Here is a 20,619-nt window from a genome sequence, read left to right on the forward strand (position 1 = left end):
CCCTGCACAGCTGTGATGACTATCTTCTGTACTTAATACTATAATCCACTGCTGTCCATCAAAAAGCAGCACATGGGAATCCCTTTGGTTATTATTATAACACACATCTCTTTCGGCTGTAAGTCAAATGTGCGAGAGTGACCGATACATCATTTAAATGATGTGGAGAGAGATTATCCCCTCTTTTCTAAAAAGGGAGGGCTCTTCTTTCTGCAAGAGGGTGAATGTCCTAAAATACCTAACAACACTCTGATATGCTGCAACACAGCTTTAAACCCATCTTATTCCCTCTCACTATTATGGTCTGTACTGCATGGTCTGTATATCTGTACAGTGGGTGTTTAAAATAAGTTATACAAATATACGTTAAGATTATATTGAGAAGCTATGTTTACTGTACCTTTCTTGTATTCATACTCCCACAAGATGGATGTAATATTTGTTATGTGAAAAGGATGATTTGAGAAGAGTTTTTTGTGGCCTCATTAATTGTTGTGTATCATATGTTTTCACTCAAAGCCCAGCATTAGCATGAAGTCTGGAGCGGAGGAGGTTAGTTCAGCAGCTGGATGAGGACCAGCAGTTTTCCGATGTGCTTTCAGCCGGAGAATTGTTTAGATTGGACCACGGCTTGGACATTTGAATTAGAAAAAATTCAGTGGGCAGCAATAACTTCACGTGCTTCAAGGTACAACACAAAGCATCTCCAGATGAGACATTCTTGTCTAGAAATGAGTCATGACAATAAACTTCAGACCACGGTCACTAATGATGTTTTTGAAATATAAAATACAGAGGAAGGTAAAAAATACTTAAAATTATAAATGATGAAGACATAAAAATACTTTACTTATAAATTCAAGTCAGGATAAAGTGTTTACGAAGTTAAAACAATTTTTCGAAAGTATCGAAACAAAGAATTTTGGCATTGACAAAGGGCAAAACTAAGAAGCTGAATAAACAATGCAAAACAGGAGACAAAAGGCAAAACAGCAGCAAGAACTACAATAGATGAGACATTTATTAACATAATGTACCACTAACACTGCACAATAAAACTATCTGTTGCTTGGCTTTGTAAGAGAAATGGTGAATAACATGTCAAGTCATTCATTCAAGCCAGACCAGAATAAAAGACGCCATAATCAATACATTTAGCTATTTGAAGACAGTTTTAGTAAGAGACAGCAATCATTGTCCCAGCAGGTGTCTGCAGAACTCTTTGAGAGCCTGAGGGGAACCGGACTGGAAGAGAAACAGGTTTTGTATCTCAAAAAAGCAATTTCTAAACAGATTTCATTGTTGCTTGAGCTCCATAATTCATCTAAACATGAATCCTTATATAATAGAAATTAGTTTTTTTAATTTATTGTTACGTCAATAAAACAATTTCACTCCCCTTATATTGAGTGTTTTATTATCAGGAGTGATTATGATTGTGAGTCCAACAATAATGACCCACAGCCAGTGAAAAAAGCACAATTTCATTTCTTTTGGTTGTCAACGAGGATGACAAATTGCTGCTTGCTTTGGTTTTTAAGCAGGACCTACAGTATGTACCATACAATCTGAAGAATTGTGTCACAAACATTTGATGATGTCTACCCTTTGTCGTCCTAAAGATTAGTGGATGAAAGGTAAAGGACAAGTCAACACCGTTTTAATACAAAACTGGGCTTGTACTAAACATTTTCTCCCTTTTTCCTGGTTGATTCTGATGGGCACCTCAATTTCTTTTCAGTATTAAATATCCATTACTTACCATATGTTATACTTCTCGTACGTTAACTGTTATAGATGCAATAATGTTGTAAATAAACAAAAGGAGTCCATTATTAACTTGTAAATGCTTTATTTTTTATTCTTAACCTTGGAAGTAATAGTTTGACAAAACAATCCTAACTCAAGGCTTTTGTTGGACACTTCATCAGTAACTGTGTGAAAAATAGAAATTACATTTATATCCAACTGATCTGCATCAGCAAATACTTTTTGTAAGAAACATAATGAGGTAATGTTGTTTATTAATATATTTGCCAGTTTCCAATTTTCAGTAATAACGTATTTCTTTCAGTACAATATCCTTGGAGCAATTAAAGCTGGATAAAACACCTTTCTACGTTATATTTAGGGACTCACAGCACTTAAAAAGGAACAATGACGGTTTTAGTTAATATTGAAAAGGTTCACAGGGATTTGAAGCATGAGGCTTGACATTTCACTCACAATTGAACCAAAGTGCTTTTATTATTGAAACCAAACCACAAGTAGGACTCAGGATGCAGACCCTGGGACCATCATAGGCCTTCCTGCTTTAACATAATCCAGGCAGCAATTAGGATTCCCTTATTACACCTTTAAAAGCTAATTAGCAGTGTATAAATGTAATTTCGAGGAGACAGGTGGAATAATTTCACAAAATCTATTGTCATCGTCCAAATACTTGCAATACTTGAAAATTGTATTTAAGAAGAGAACATACTGATTATGAACAACGATCTGTAAGTCGTGTTGGAAGTCTGTTTGCTCAGCATGTTTCTGCAGTTCACTCAATTACGATTAATTTTGCCGATTGAGTTCATGTATTCACTTTGAGATACCTCCTGTGTCTCTGAAGCACCTGTAGCATGTTCCATATACAAAAAACTCACAATATTAGATGAATAAGTGCTTTGGGCCCCTGTGCATTGGAATGCATGATGTGTTAGAGGGCAAGAAACAGAGAAAATACAAGAGAAGGAGTTTGATAAAGCACAGCATTGTAGGTTATTGAACTGAAATACCTCTTCCTTGTTAGCTTGAGTCCCTGTGCTGTTACTGTTTTTCTTACAACGTTCTATCCAGCTCTCTCCCTCCCTCAGTCCCAACCTTACCACATTCATTCTGCGTGGATAACTCAGAATGGCTGATGGGTGATTTTCAGAGGTTTTTTGGGAGTTTGTGGTTGAGTGTGTGTGTGTGTGTGTGTGTGTGTGTGTGTGTGTGTGTGTGTGCATGCATGTGTGCGTGCATGTGTGTAGTGCATAATGGTAATGCCCTTCCTCTGGAGAAAGCATTGCAGAACTGTCAGCAGCTTGATGGATGGTTTGGTATATCGTTCTAGCAGAAACGGCCAGCTGTTACTCATTTCATCTGACTCGTCTGTATTCTGGAGGAGAAGCTAAGGAGGTGAAGCAAGAGCCGGAGAAGGAGGAGCAAAAAGAAGAGGTTGTTGGAAAAGGACATGAAGCACATTCCATCGGTCATATCCTCCTCCACTGAATCAAGGGAGAGGAGTGTGTAAGCGTGGTTCAAAACCATCTGCCTGGTGGAGCCTTCGGAAGAATTCAGCCAACGACTTCTCTCGTTCTGGTAGATTTTTTTCTCTGATCACAAGCAAAGTACAAGCGCTGCGATTGCAATGCCAGGGGCGTCACAACAACTCTTTCTCTCACCAGGAAGTCCGGCCTTTATGTACACAGATTTCATCACAGGTTCGTATGCATCATACCTAACTTTTAATTGGCGGTGAACTATCAAGGAGGCGGATATTTCCATCACACAGGACTGAGCCCTGCAAGGCCAAGCCACTTTCTTGATGAGACTACCGGTAGTTAAATAACATGACGTGTATCTATTTTCGAGAAGCAGACATTCCCAGACACAAATTTCAACTTCTATGTGTTATTCTGAACTTGAGTAACCTGACAAAAGCACAACATTATGACAATATATAAGCATTTATATTATCAAGTGCTAGAAACCCAAAGTTTATGACTTGGGTCCAATTTATTATGTGAGGTCAGGGGTTAACACTGGACATGCACAACCATTACAGGGAAGCAGTTGTTGACAAGACATAACATAGTGCAACAGTTGAAAGTTAGGGACAAAATATATATAATTTATAAAATAAATAATATATTTTTGTGGTTGAAAGGTGTACAATAATATCAAAAGGAATGTATTTATTGGAGTCAGTCTTTAAACGCCTCAGTGATCTCTGGATCTCTGGTTTCGCCAGACTGGCTGAACTGAAATTGTATCTCAAACTCATGATTGTGTCATGATGGCCTCTTTGTAATGAAAATATCAACTCTGCTTCCTCCCCGGAGTCGTTGTGACTTCACATCTCATAGGGTCCATTGGACCTGGCGGTGTCTGATGCCTGGTGAGCCGGCCTCCCGCGTTGGCCCTGCTGATCGCCTTTGCTGATGCCCCCCCCCCCCTCTATACTTTCTTCTGTTTCGTGAAGATGTTTTTTTAGATCCAATGTGGGGCTCCATGCTTAGGGCCATCCAACAGCTTCCCTGACCGTTTGGGCCCTTTGTGCTCTCGTGACTCCCAGTTGCGTTTTCTCCTGTAAGAGCAGGAGAGACAGGCTATTGTCCACGTTATTATTGTAAATTTCACTAAGCGTAATAATACATTTGATAATTTCAGACATTTTCTTTGCCACATGAGTCATTTTTTTATTGCAGTTCCTCTAACTTGGTATAACAGCGCCGCTCTAGTCCGGTTTGGGTGGTGAACCAGGGTACTGCACCTGTCGAAGGAGACAATCTTGCCAAGTGTGCCCAAGGTCATGTGAGCCAGGTGAAAGTAGCCTTTAATTAACAAACAGGCACGTTTTAACCACGTCCTGCTGCCGTACAGCGCTTAGCGACGTCATTCAAATCAATCTCGCAGTAATGTGGCAACAATATCAGGAGTTTGGTAGAAAAAACAACTTCCCCGAAGTTTCCACAGACTGAGATGGATAACCTTTCAGTCATCAGTTATTTAATTAAAAGTCAAAACGGATATGTTGAGGAGTCCTCTGTGCAGCTCTCCTTCGCTACAGTGACTCACTATCGCCTCTTGAGGAACAAGTGGTATTACAAGATGGGCCGTGGCTAGTTGGTTAGTGCGCTCATTTCAGTAGATATCTCTGCAAGACAATACATAGATTGTAACCTTCACATTTTGTTGATCATGTTAGTTCATTTTCTGAATGTTCACAAAATAATAGGAATTTTTAACTTTTACAACGTTCACAAATTTGTTTTAATTTTTTGTCAGAGTTCTAATACTTGTTAGTGTTTTAAACAGTCAGCACGTTAAAAGGTTAATGCAGAGTAGTTACGGTGATCTATGAAGTCTCCCTTGTTTCTTTTTTCTGCAGCCTGATAGTGTAACTTTCAGAGAAGGATGGTTGCTCTTTGCCCAATATTGTTTTTAATGCAATTTGTCCGGAAGTTTCATATCTTGTGCTGAGATGCTGCAATACCCCGCAGTTATTCCAAAGGTTAGGGTGCTCTGGATACTAGCAGTTGCATTATACCTGTTCAGCTTTCTTAAAAAGATAAATCCTTGCTGTGCAGTAATATGTTGTGTGTAGATTGCGGTGGCAGGTGAGACCTCAGTCCTACCATTTGATGTCGGAGGTGGAGGAGAATTAATGGAGAAACTCAGCGACCCCCCTCCCGCCTCCCCACTCTTACTGTACCTATCGCAGGTGTTTGAGTACAGATGTACCAGTTGGTCACATCCACAAATGCTGTTTTCCCTTCAATAACCTCCATTGTGATATCCAGGCAACACCCATAATGTCACACCTGATGCATCGATACATCCTGAATTTGGCATATTCTGCAAATGCTCTGTGCTAACGAACGTAATAAATGAGATGCCACATTTCTGTCCGCATTTTCATGCTTTTGCTGAGCTGACAATCCACCGTTTGTTAAAAGAGTCTCCTCCATGCGGCTCTCTACACCTCTGTTCATCCCTTCATCTTCAGTCCATTCCCGCCGCACGCTGGATGAAAAATGGAAACGAGTGCATCGGCTGCAGAGGAGGCGAATAGTGTCCTCCCTCAGTCTGTCACTAATGCTTCATTAGATACTTGGCGGGGCCATTCATCGCTGTTATCGCCTGGCCACAATGTGCCCCCTGCCACCTTCTCCACACACGCATGCGCACACACACACACACACACACACACACACACACACACACACACACAGACACACACACACGCTAGCATTTTTACACAATTATGTAGTACTTAACTCCCTCACATATGCACAGACACACAAACACTGCTTTTGTGTCATTCAGCACTGCTGATAACTCGTGCTCCATAAGTCTTGCCTTCTCTTATTCAGATTCTGAATTTCACCGACCACTGCAATTTTTCACAAGAATAATTCTTCAACCTGCAAACATGCCTTGGCTAGTAGACAGTGAAGCATATGTATATTCCCACTATATCATGTAGTTAGGCAGTTTCAACACACACACACGCACACACACCCACACACACACACATACACACACACGCACACACATAGACGTGCTATCATTGATTAATCCCTGTGCTGCTGCAGAGAACTTTGTCATTACCTGATTCCCACAGTTCGATACATTGACTAAACCATTACTCTGATTAAGAGTTGAATTAAACACACTGGAGGCGCTGTCCTCAGCATCCATTTTAAATCTGTCTTGTGTTCTTAATCATCTGCTCAGAGCATGTTCAATAAAAAAATGTCCATGTTAATTGTAACGATCACTGGAGCTGCCTTTGTTCTCTTTGTTGCGTCTAAATATCTGTACATAAGCACAACCTATACAAAACATCTGTTGTGTAATCGGCTAAGCGAAGGTGTTGGCTGTGAAGCGTCTTTGCTCTTTTACATCCATGTTATATTTACTGAAGGCGAGATGAGATCTAAGACATTTCGTGGGTGTCACAGCTGCTTTTCATCACCAACCCACGTCTTTTGTAGTTGTAGCCTAATGCAAATTAGTTTGCATCCTAATTGAGGCAGAGAACAAAATTATAATTTTTTAATTTGTCATGTTCACACCAATTTAGCCTTCGAACAAATGTAGCTTCAAAGTGTGCAATTTATTTATTTTTCCTGAAATTTAGCTTTCACTTTTTTTTTTAGTATGCGTCTTTAGGGGTCACTGCACAATAATACCACTTAATTCTTCAGAATAGTTTTAAGGAGAACTCAAGTGTAGTTCAAGGAGGCAGATCTCATTACCTCTTCGAAATATGCTTGTGTCTGAGAGTTCCAGCACACAGTAAAGTTTGGGAGCAGGAGAAAGTTGATTCGGGGAAGTACATAATTGACAGGTTCAACACAGCGTATTATAATAACTTTGAAGAAGTCACTGAATGTTGGTGGGGGGGCAGTCAGTGGTCAATTCACTTCCCAGAATTTCTTTATTTGTTCTTCAATAGTGGCTTTATATTCCAGAAGGGGATCAAACTGATTTAATTCAGAGTGGGATAGAAGAACAGACATATTCGGGATGAGGCAGTCCGCACCGATCCGGTCACATCTCCAGCACATGCCCTGGCTGGGTCACAGTGTCCTCTGTCTGCTGCTTTGTGCCTCTCCCTGACAGCTCCATATTTCAGCTCCATGGGCATCCACCCTCCACTCTACAGGGTTACAGAACAGAGCTTTTATTTACTTCCAATGTTCCAGTGATTCATAATGCTCAGTGCAGTCATTCAGCCTCCCAGTGGAGAACAAAGGAGTACTCCATAAAGCTGGATTAGACAGCCGGATAGCGGTGAAAACGATTAACCTACTGTATATCCCACAGAGCGGTTTGAAATCTGTAAAACTAAATGTCAACATGCATGATACCAAGTATATATCCCTAAATGTGCATACACATGTTATTGATTATAACAAAAAAATATATACAACTTATAACACTTATTTACCAGAGAAAGCATAGACTGTATAGATGAACGACTCGTCTCCACTTCCTCCCAACGCCAAATTATCCCGCTTGCTCGACCCAAGTGAGCCAATCGGCAACGAGAGCCACCCAGCTGTCAGAAAGACACAACAACTAGCCATAATACCTCTCTAAATATGTTTGATCACATTGATCCATGTTCTCCTACAGACTTGTGATTCATGTTTCAGAAACGTCACCTGTGTTTCTGCTACTAGCCCGCATGGCGGTCTGATAGTGCTGGCTAATCAGTTATGGAAAGTCAAAAGTTACAACTCTCCTCTACATCACAGCTGTCAATGATGTCACACCGGAACAATTGTGAAAAAATATCTAATTGTGATTGTTGACTGATATTGCAGCTGAAATATGATTTCATTATTGGAGGAATTTAAAAATGATTTCATCATAATTCTCATTTTAACTAAAACATCTCGATTATAGTGTTTTTTTGTTGTTTCTTTCACCAAACAAAAAGATATTTCCTGAAGTCAGCATGTCATGTATAGGTCAATTTAAAATGGTATTTTAACACACATTTAGCTTTTTACTCATTTGGCTTTTTACACATTTGGCTTTTTACAATTGTTGCGCCTCTTGTCATTTGAAAATTTCAGTGGGCCATATTGCAATTTTGATCCGCTGTGCACTGTATGCAATTGTTAGACACCCATTCCCTGTATATTTTTGGCACGTCTAAAGTTGATAGGAAACATTCTACAAACTTCATCAGGGCTTTTGTTCACCACCCTTCATTCCATCCCACCATCGCTACCTCCCTTCCTCTAAAACCCTGCAGCCCTGAGCGGCTGAGTCACGATTTAGATTTCAATCTACTTCAGTTTATGTAGTGATAAGGATCACACATAAAAAAAAAACAGCTGTCTGTCTATTCTGCCAGAAACCTGACTCCGGAAATCTGACTCTAGGTAATTGGTTTTATTCCTTCGGCAGACTGGGCAAAATTACAACTTCATGCTTATTCGGAGCATAGAGTTGCAGATTATTTTTGACTTAAGTTCCTTTTAATCACGGCATTGACTACTCCTGTCTCAATTGAAGAAGATTTAGTACAGACTATATTTTAATGGGACAAATTGAGTGTGGAGCCTGAAAGAAATGTATGTTAAATAAGTTTCAGGTCTATCAAGTTATTTAGAAGCCGTAATGATTCCAGAAGCAGGTAATCATGTTATTACTTTTTTTTAAATCCCAGGGTCAGTCAAAAGTAGTCGGAGAAATTGTCATCTAATGGCCTCCTGCCACATACATCTGAAGAGTAAAGTGAACAGAAAACTTTCTATACATATTTGTGCTGAAATGATGTGTTGATCAACTCAATTTATTTTCTTTCAAACAAAATTGCCAACAAAAAGCTAATTTCAGCTTCTGTTATGTAAGGATATCTTAGTTTTCTTGAATATCTTTTGGTTTTAGATTTAGACTTAGAATAAAGCCAACACTCACCATGCATGATGTATAGCTCACGATGAGGTCTTTTAAAAATCTTTCTGACAATTTATAACTTTAAATAACTGAAAAAAGAATCGCTAGTTAAATTAATGTCATTTTGTGCAGTTTTTTTCCAAAACATTTTAAACATCTTGCTGGAGCCGTTTATCAACACAAAACAAACAATAAAAACAAACAATTTGTTTTTTTAATCATCTCCCACTGACCCCGAGAGGACCTTGAAATAATGACACATCACATGCTTCCGTTGTCAAGACGAAGAGAGCATGTCAGTGGGTAATTGAATTCATTATGAGCTCATTACAACATCTGTGACCCTGTTTTCTGAGCATCAGGCTTCCTCCTCCTCTATAAGTGCCATTCAGAGCTTGAGGTCTCTCTCTCAGCTACGGTATAGCATTCATGCACAGTGTCGTATGTAATATATATCACAACATGGAAAGTGAAGGACCAAGAGAGATGAATGTATTCAATGGCTCGTCACACTTTAATTCCAATTCAAAGAAAAAAATAAAACCCTTAAATTGGCCAAATCCAAACTATATGACATAACTTATCTGTATAGCATGCAGTTGATCAAGGCCATTTAGTTTAAAAAAAATGTATATATTAATTAATTAATATTAATATAAAGAGTGACGGAGTGAGTCCTTTGATAATGCGGGGCGGGCTGCTGTGAGGTCACCACGTCTTGGGAAATGGACCCCTTCTTCTTGACTATGCTTTGTGTGCCATGTCATCACTATTCATATTCAACCAATGTGTATATTATTAAATAATTCACTAGAGCACTAAGTAAATATTCTGAATTCAAAATGTTCATTTTAAGTAAAAGAACAAAAGTATTGTCATCGAAATATACTAATGAAGGTAAAAGTATACTTATGTAGACTGGCCCATTTTAAATGTATTTATGGTAGGCCTATATCATATAATTATTGATGCGTTAACTTGTTCATCAACATCACTTTAATGTTGCAAATGGTGAAGGTGGATCTAAGTTGAACTACTTTGCATACTTTAATAATTAGGCTGTAATCTACTTCATGATGTAGCATAGTTTATTAGTTGATTTATGTTTTATATTAAGAATCTGAATCTGCAAAGTAACCTAACGAGAAACTAATGCAAAAATTAAAAGTAACATTACCTCTGGGATGTAGTGGAGTTAAGGATTTAACCACTGAGAACCTTTTTGACCGGTTTGTACCCAATGTTAATTTATTGTCTATGTTTAGATTGTACTTATTAATTAACTAAAACTGGCATCTCTAAGTGGAGTAACATAATTCAGTTACATAAAATGAAAATCTTAAAGTTAATTACCTCTACAAATGTACTTTAGTACAGTACCTGAGTCGGCTAAATGTACTTAGTTACTTTCAACCAACATAATTATTTACAAGAGTTCTCATAGATCTAGCCTCTCAATGTGCACCAGAATGATGCATTTAACTTTAAAACATGCATGCCCTGGGACCCTCCAAGAGGTCCACCAACCATCATCTCACAAAATCCCGTGGAAAACACTGGTCTCAATCGTTCATTTTATGTCTCAATAGAGCATGATATATTATGGAATGTTCGTTTCTTAGTTGAATATCTTCCAAGGCATTTTTCTGCACTGCAAATCCATGACACGTATTATAATGTGCTGTTATCTGTGTTGTAGACAATATCGGTCTACAACATATGTCAGTCCGCTACAACATTGGAATGAATACCACCATGAACACCACTAACTAACTACACTTGGGTGATGCGTTTTCCTGCGTCCCTTCCAGAGTAATTATCTCTGGATGATGAAGGAGCTCAGGTCCAAGGGTCTCCCAAAAGCCCCAACTTAATTCATCAAACAGCCGGCACTTGTGTTTACTGTACTGGGGATCTGTGCATTTATGTTCAGGTGAGAGTCAGAAGGTGAGATGTAACAGAGACTATATATATACTTTACCTGATGTACCTGATGTTTCCTTACAAATAAAATGATGATCCCAGTCACTTGTACACAGTGAGGCTGAAACCTTGTTAATTAATTAAACACTGGTATTAGATCGATACCCAGAGCCGAAGGAAAGCACGGATGGTATTGATGGAATTTGAATAATGAAAATTAAATCGGCTGTAAAACTTGGAATATCATTGGAATATTTGTTAAAATGGGGATGCAATTTATAAAGATCAGGGTTTTCTTTACCATTATTATTATTTATTATTCCCAATACCTGAACTGAATGAATAGACGTCTTTTCATTACGTCCTCACCAGGGGACAAGGTATTGTGGTTGAAAGTAGAGTAGAGACAAGTAATGACAAGGTTGACGTGGGAGGGGACTAAGAAGAATGAGAGCGGTGGTCCAAAGTACAACTGATGAAGACGGAGTAAGGTGTGTAAACGAAGAAGAGCTGAAAAAAGGGAGGCTGATGGAGACCGAATCAGGGTCCCTGCCTTTACAATTTAGCCTCGCTGTCATCCAGGCTGGTGATTCATGAAGTACGGGATCCCATCTGTTTTCCCTGGGAAGTTCTCCTCTCCAGGCTTAGAGATTGTCCTTCTCGATACTCCCACTGACTCTGTTTCTCTCTAATTTGGAGTTGGCAGAAAGAGAGGAAAACTGGAGTGTTGGGGGACTGGAATAGAGAAGGTATTAAGGTAAAGAGGGACAGTTGATGAAGTGTTATCACACAAGGTTGAGGACCATGAGGCACGAGGGAGAAACTGGTAAGATTGCTATTTGTTGCAAACATTACTGCCATTCCTGTCCAGAGGGGATGGCAGTGAACTGTGATGAATAATATGAAAACAAGTCCTTTATTTCTTTCACCATGAAGGCCATTAGGGGAATTTATCTTGTGGGTTAGAGAGCATTTTTATGTAGGTTCTTTGAAACTGAATCCATCTCAAGGAAAATGATTTAAAGTTTCTGTAAAGTTAATAAATATATATATATATATATATATATATATATATATATATATACTGTATATATACACACACATACACAAACAAACTAACAAGGTATGCAGAGACTTACATTTATTTTGACTTAGACCTGGTCGTTGTTGACCTTGCAAAGTGCTTCCAGAGATATGATCTGTATGGTATGTGACGTGTGCTGTGCTCTGCCTCTGCAATAGTCTGCATAATGCAATGTGCCTTACCTCATGGGCAGCGAAGAGCACATTTCTTATCAGTTAAAGGCAGCTTAAGGGTACATTTTTCAGTTTGCGTCAAAGGCTACGATGACATCATAGTTTGGGCTGATAATGTGGCTTACCTCTTGCCTCGGACTATCCATCCAATTCAATCTTAGGACCCTGCTGGAGGCACTGTGTGCTGCACTACAGGATATGGAGATTATATTGCTACTCCACTGCTTGCTCTCGTAGTGGATGAGCTTGTTATGATCTGAACTAAATGCACTTTCTGTTCATGTGGGGCGACTGTGGTGAGCAGGGTCGTCCTTCAATCAGAGGATCGGCGGTTCGATCCTCGGCTCCGCTAGCCCATGTCCATGTGTCCTTGGGCAAGACACTTAACCCCAAAAAGTAGCTGTGTATGAATGTTAGTTACTTCTGATGTGCAGGTGGAACCTTAGCCCCTCCCATCAGTGTATGAATGGGTGTGAATGATGTCATGCAGTGTTGAAGCGCTGTGAGTCGTTGGAAGACTAGAAAGGTGCTATACAAGTCCATTTACCATACTTTGTAAAAGTTGGTACAGTTGTTTTATTGCACTCTGAGGTTTCCAGGACATATGGCTGTTTAGCCTTCGAGCTCCCTGCCTTTTAATCCTACCTCCTTTGTAACTGCAGATCAGAAAAGTCTTAAAACATGTGTCCAGGGAGAACATTTTGCATTTATAATGAGGGAAAAGACAGAAACCCCACTGTCAAAGTGACCTGTTGTTTGTGTAGCAGGGCAGGGACCACCATCTGGTGTGCAGTCTCATTCCTCTGGAGGTGCGGCTGCACAACAGGCAAGGCCATCTAGAGCAGGCACAGCGACCTTTCATTTATTTAGGACATGTCATGCACAAGGAGAAACTCACCTGTCTCTAGTCCGATAGCAGTACACTGGTGCAATCTGCGGATGAAGCCCCAGCAAGCCATTCCACTGAATGTTTGTTTATTTTTTGGCTTGGTTTTGATCATTTAAAAAAGAAAAAAAATCTAAATAAAAGGCTGATCTTGTCACACTGCTTACATGTTTGCATACATTGCCATCCTTAGGATTTGATGACTCCTGTGGTTACCATGGTAATGGAGAGGTCACTGATTCCTGTGGTGACGAACACATTTAGTTTTCTGTGGCTTCTGCACAACAAGTTGAACGCTTTTAATGTTCAGCAGCAGTAGATCTTCCGTTTGGGTTATGAAAGATTGACACTGTGTGAGCAAACAATAAACCGTCAGACTGCAATAAGTGAGGTACAATTGTGCTGGATTACATGTATGCATTGTTGTGAATCCCTTATGCATTTGATTTTATGAAATGTCTTTCCCTTAAATTGCCAGTCCTGAGGGGCTACACAGAAAAAACACCAGACTCTGGTGCACCATGGATTCAGCATAACTAAACATGGATGCATAAAAGACAATAGATGGGTTTCCCTTTAACCTTAAGCTATAACACTGTGCAAGATGTCAGCCGTAGATATTAAAGCTTTGGGGATGGAGGCATCCAAGGTACACGGATGCCGTATGGTTCAAGAAAAAGTAGACATTTTCATGCAAACAATCTGTAACCGACTCATACAAACTCATTTTTTTCGAGGAATTTACCTATCGTTTTTCCTTTTTTGGTGCAATGTGATCTCTGGCTTGAGTCTGACATGTTGCTGTTTATACAAAAAAAGAGGCCATAATATGCCTTTTAACAATGATTCCTTTCATTGAGTGTTTTATCTAGTTGTGTAAAAGGTCTATAACGTTATAAAGGCCAAAGTTCACTCTCTGCCATTGTGATTCCCTCGCTATTGCAGACCTGGTAACATGGAAGGAGTTAAAAACACGTTGCTTGTGTGTTGACCGACCAACAGGAAATGTTCTTGCAATAACAGATAGGCTACTCTTTCCAAATAATGGTCCGTAATCGGAAGGATTAAGTCCAAAACTGAAGCTCAGGATGGATCTGTACCGGCTGTGACCCAAACTTAAACTTGGGAGCTGTAAGTTTTGCCATTTTCATGTCGTCTTTGTGTTTGTTTGCCTGGTGAAGTTAACGTTAGCATGTTGCGTGGCTAAAGCAGCTAGCTTTGATTGTCGGTCCACAGGCTGAAGAAATATTGTCGTTTTGTAGAGCAACATTGAAAGTTCGTTAAATAACAACAGTTAAATGTTCTGTGTAATCAATTTGTTCCTTCATACTTGATAAAACTAATTTGTTTTTTATTTTCTAGCTAGTTTTACACACCATCTGTTGGCGTAACTCCATATTTAAGATGTTGTTGTAGTAAACTAACTTTTCCTCCTGTCATACTGTAATAACCTGTATGAATTAATGTCGCACATAATCTGCCAATGTTTTACAGGTCATCTGAGTGAGTCTCAGTATCCACAGATTTATAATGGCTGGGCCACACTGCCGACCTGATGGAGGACATGAGCCTACACCAAGTCTACACCCAAGTTATGGTTTTGTTACTTTTGGCCTTTTGTATATATTTATGGATTTAATTTATGGATTCAGTGCTTTATTTTTTAGGCGCTTTTTTGTTGTTTTAAGATTTAGAAGTAAAGATCCTATGTATGAGTGTTTTCTTCGCAAATATTCATTATTATATGACCTGTTTTGTTTTTAGAGAAAAGTCTATTTCCCCCAAGTTTAATTGAGTTTTATTTCCCTCTTTAGTCTTGGATTTACTTGTGGATTTCCATAATACCAGATGGGACAATTACCACAGCCAGCCTTAATAATCTTCCAGTTTTGTCACTTTTCCTCAGTTAATCCCCATCAGCTGACGTCAGAGTAATTAAAACTCTAACCGAGCTTGGCCTGTGCTTGTGGATGATTATAGCAATGTGTTACGTCAACATAAACCACTGACAGTGGCACAACAAGGGAGCTGACTCACTTACTTTCCCTTTCACACTGTAAATTGATTTAGTTTCTTACATTTCCGCTGCCTTCAAATGCCAGACCTATTATTGTGTTAAACAAGCTGACTGTTGTTGAAAATGGCACTTATGAAGAAGACATAAATTAAGAGTATTATTTTAATGTGAAAGGTTGTTCAACTGTTTTTATCCGTATCTTTCATACATATATTATTTGAATTGAAAAACTGTGTTTTTTATTTATTTTGATAGAAGGCATTCTTTGTTTTATTTGTATACTAATACAATGATTCAACATAAAAGATATGAGTGATTTATGCTTCCTGTCCAAACAGAGACCTCAGTGTGGGAATTATTTGCAGATAGTCCTCCTTGACTTCACAGGAAAGATGACCTGATACTGTCCAATTGGCCTCCTTACAGAATCCCACGGCTCCAATTAAAGCCTTATGATTGGGCTTAAGAGTGCTGCGAGCTTAACTGACTACAGCACACAGTATCTCTCTTATGAAGGGTGATTTGTCAAAAGTCTCTTCAGCAACTTGCTTCTACAGTACATTTTGTTTACCAACAATTACAATGAAGAATAAAACTTCGAAACCAAAGATAATTTCCCTGTTCTTTTACAATATGTTTATCTTAACCTCAGTGAATGTACAGGAAGTCTCTTAACTGCCGTAATGGACACATTTGATTACTTTTTCAATATATTACAAAATGGTAACAGTTGGTTTAAGTCCTGTTTGGTTTTGTTGACACTCGTGGCTACTGGTGGTAACATTAAGTCCAGTGTAACACTACAGCACCACACATCTGGAGGCTGAAAACACTCCTTTAGTAGCGACTTTATTCAAAGGAATACGCCACCCCACAAAATGGCCATTTGTATCTCAGTTACACACGTGTTACCTTGAAAGAAAACTTTCATTTATTTGTCCTTGTAGCCTCCATTATGTATGTTGTTCTATTACTTTGGAATATTTAAAACGGATCCACATTCAAAAGTTGAAAATGCCCATGTCTTTTTTCATTGCCACATTTTAAATGCTAACTTCGGTGACCACTTTATTTTTTTATTTTTTGTAACTTCTTCCCGATAAAAGCCACCATGCATTTCACCAGTTGAAAGATTTTAATGTGATCCAACAGCAGAGTATGAGGGGTTTGATTTTAATACAAATCCTGAGCATTCTAACTTTAAGCAAGATTAACCATTTAATTGTCATTTTGCACACACAGAAAAGGAAAGTCGTCTGATGTTGCCGTAAAAAGCATGAACAACCGTCTACAAATCTTTCTGTGGTTCTTATACTATCGAGAAGGGAGTTCGATTTTCTTTGTTGGTTGCCCTTTTGCTTCCGTTCAGCACACAGTTTGTATTTCACCCTTCAGTTCACCAAAACCTGATTCTCATTTGGGCATATAGTTCATTTACAGCACGTCATGTTGTATTTGTTTGTCTGATAGAATTGCTGTTTCTTTCATGAAACATACCACTTGGCATTGCACCGACAAGCAGATTTCAACTAATTGAAAAAGATGATTGCCCTTGGCCTAAAGACAAACAACAGAGAAGCTGCAAAATACTTTAATGTTCTCTTTATTAATGAATTGACCGTGGAATCCCATGTGCTGTCTGCACTAATTTACAATGTGTTTCATCAGAAAGCTGGCTGGACTCACTGGTCACTGGGCAGCTGGCCAGATATTACAAGCTCTTTAGTCTGGCTTGTTTGGCAGGAGACAAACGCGCCTCTAGTCCAGGAATCATAACGGTCAGTATGGAGAAACTTTTTTTTTAATCTGTTGTGCTTTGCTGCTTATAGATCACTTAGTAAATATTAGTTTGATGTCTATATGGACATAACAGATGCAACAGTGTTGTTTATGATGGCAAGATACATGTTACCAGTGATGTAGCTTTCTGTTATAGCTCCTCGTTTAAGGTGTGAACACACTGCAACATTTCTGGTTTACCTTCAGTATGATGGCAGTTCAAGTAGAGCACTATGCATTGGTTTAATTAAACAAAGGATCAGGAGAGCTGGCAGACATCTTGTAGTGTGAAGGCTGTCGTACATTGTTGACGCAGTGATTATTTGACAAAAATATGATACAATTGCAATATGATGGTGATGTCACCAATCATGTGATTGCGTGTCGTGTATACTGATAAATGATGTGCTTTTCTAATAATGTAATTGTTGATCATTGAGTGGGTAATGTTCTCTATTCACATTATGTCTCCTCTTGTACTAAAATGTGCATTCACGGTATAAAGAAACTGTGTGACATGCCTATCTCTGCGGTGGACTTCCCCTTGCTGAAACAATATGTAATGTTGTTAAGGTCATTTGGATTCTACTCATCCCAGCTTCACTCCAGTATTCCAGCTATTCAACTGGTTAATCAGACATTGAATGAAGTCCATCACAATGCCGTCTCAACAGCCATGTCTCTTCACTCGCTCACAAGGGGCTTGATTGTTAACAGTAGAGCCCAAGCACCAAGCATTACACAAAAACAATTAGCGACACATTGCTAAAGGTGTATTGAAGCCTGAAAGAGATTTTAATTAATGCTGGGAACAGATTTGTTCAACCTTGAGTTCCTCTACCAATTTAAGTAGCTCTCCATTGGATAGGCTTTTGGGTTAGATTGTGCTGTTCTTGTACATTTCTTGGTTGTTTTCCACTGATAATGTAAGGGCCAACCTCTCTCATAGTCCACAATGTAACATCTACTGCTCATAATATAATATTATCATTATGTTGTGGATGTAATTGGGGAATCCATTAATACATTATATAAATGGGTCAATCATATTGATTTTCAATGTACGCAACTGGCTGCAAAACTCCAATCCAGTGTTGTGAATATTTTACTTTTATGTCAACTGTTTTAGTAATACTTAATTATCCCACTGTGATGACAATTATCTAATTATATGGTCAAACAATTCACTATTTCTAGTTATCGTAGTGCACATGGATTCACTTCAAAATGTCCATCACACATAATTTTAACTCTTCTTTGTTCGTTGCCCTTTAGACACTTAATCTCCAGCTGTGCCAGAGGAATCCCTCAGCGGTTAAAAACACCAAACTGCATTTGTATTTGGCTGCTCTCCTCTGTGTTGATGTGTAACCTGCTTTCACCCCTGCTGGAGCCAGATGAACAATCTGTCTTTGACCAGGTTAAAAAGATTTAAGATATTAGACGATGAAAAAGAATCTTCTTGACTTTGGAAAGTTGGCATCATTGTATTGGACAATTAGGGCAAATAGATAGTCATAGGACTCTTCCTTTGATTTGTCTGTTTATAATGTGGGATGGCGGAGTGGTATTTTCTGTTTGACACAGGATCTCCAGTGAATAAACAAATCTTGTGACCAGGTTGTAAGTACCTTGACATTTAATATTCCCCTTGAGAAAATCAATGTATTACATTATACAGTGACTTCATTAGCCGCTTAGGTTCACTCCAGGTAACCTTTATTCAAAGCCTGTTTTATACATAATTTTTTCAACGGAACTGTTCAACATCTGTAAGAGACATCAGCTGCAGCCATCTGGACAATTACACTAACTTTAGCTCTGTGAGTTAGTTGAGAACATCAGCCCCGGCTGACTTTCTACGGCTTCAAGGGGACTTGTTTTGAAACCCTGCAAAAAGGTCCTTAAATATGCACTTAATGGCTACTTACATAATATGATGTTAAAGTCCAGACAATAAGATGTCATCGTAATCCATGAAGAAGACGAGAGAATAAAGATACAGCATTGTTCTGGCTGTGCAGTGTAGTCCTATTATAAGTATGAATAAGAACAAATCTAAGATCAGACTTGTGTTTCATTCTAACATAGTGAGGCAGTGTGCAACCTAAGTTAAAGCAAACACTTACAATTTGGTTGCAGCCATCAGTGAAGAAGCAACAGATTGATCAATTATGACTATGCTGTTACATACATGTATACATATCTCCACCATTCATCTTCTGTATGCAGCATATCACCCTTTAACCTCCTTAATAATGACCCCTCCAGTTTTTAAACAAGTCTTCATCAAAAGAAAGCACTGCACATTGATTTAGATGTTTCTCAAAAAACAACCTTTTATTAAACTTCTCCCTTCTAGAAATATTCCAATTTGTTTTGCTTTGGTATCAATGTATACAAGATCTTGACAGCACATGGAAAACCGTGGCTAAAAGTGAATTCCAAAAAGATTAAACGCACTGATCTATGCACTAGTACCACACCACTTATAGCTTAGACATTCACTGAACACAGCATTGATGCACTGCTTTTAGAAACTCAAGTTATCTTTGTATTGCAAGAAGAAAAGTGTCAAATAAATCAATGATTAAAGAAATAATAATTACAAAATGCAGAAAAACGCATGATAATACACAGAATAAACGCATTCCATCAATAATTATTCCTTGAATAAAGTCCTTTCGTTATATCCCGTGAGACGCTGGAAATGATTTTTTGTTTTCTTTTGTTGATAATACCAGTTGTTCAACACAGTACGCTGACTTTTGTGGAAGCAAATAGTTTGAGTACAGTAGCTGATGCCTGTACACGTCCACTGCTGACTACTATGTGCCTACGAGCAAGGCACTGAACTGCTAATCATTGTTAAGGATGTTTGAAGATCACTCGCATATAAAAGGGCCTATGGTACACATGCACTTTGGATTTAATAAAATCCAGCACAGTTAAAAAAAAACAATTCCAGAGAGACATACATTTTCAGGATTTTTTATCTATCATTAATATGGATTGAAAATGACCAGATATTGAATTTTCTCCCAACTCATTTGCATATGGTACTGCAATAGTGCACATGCACAACGTTATTGAAGGAACTGAGCAGTAACTAACCTAGTTCACCATTCCTGACAACATTGTAATGCAGCTAGCATGCTAGCAATGATTCTTCCAATTAAAACAAACTTAATTGAACACTACTTTTATATTGACGAGTAATTCATTAAATTACTTGCAGGGATTAAAAGTAAAAAAATTTGAAACGTACAAACCACTCTCAATACATTCCCATTATTCAAGTCTCTTACATCTTTTTAAGCTTGTCCACTCTAGAAAATACTTTAAAATGCTGACGGTAATAAACAGCAATTGTGTTCTTTAACCTCACTTTGTAACCAGTCAGTACAAAAATACATATTATCCCTCTCCCTGCACTTCAGACAAATGTTTTATGCCAAGTGAATGCTTTACCAAAAATGTGTTATTGCACATCATAAATTAGACCTACAATTCCTCTTCTATTACAATAACAGTCTGACGTCATTTAAATGTCCATTTCTAGCAGGAGACTTTTTGTTCTGCA

General features: G+C 38.5%; 1 long non-coding RNA gene across 2 annotated transcripts; it reads left to right on the forward strand.

Annotated features, from left to right (window-relative positions):
• The first annotated feature begins 11,537 nt into the window (after nt 1-11,537).
• Nucleotides 11,538-18,655, forward strand: LOC117746550. 2 transcript variants are annotated; one of them, XR_004611345.1, is made up of 3 exons: nt 11,538-11,923; nt 14,186-14,371; nt 14,735-18,655. It is a non-coding gene; the product is annotated as an uncharacterized LOC117746550 (long non-coding RNA). The 2 variants fall into 2 exon arrangements; XR_004611344.1 differs by having other exon boundaries at nt 14,186-18,655.
• The last annotated feature ends 1,964 nt before the right edge of the window (nt 18,656-20,619 follow it).

Source organism: Cyclopterus lumpus, chromosome 17 (genome assembly GCF_009769545.1).
Source record: "Cyclopterus lumpus isolate fCycLum1 chromosome 17, fCycLum1.pri, whole genome shotgun sequence".
NCBI classification, from domain to species: Eukaryota; Metazoa; Chordata; class Actinopteri; order Perciformes; family Cyclopteridae; genus Cyclopterus; species Cyclopterus lumpus.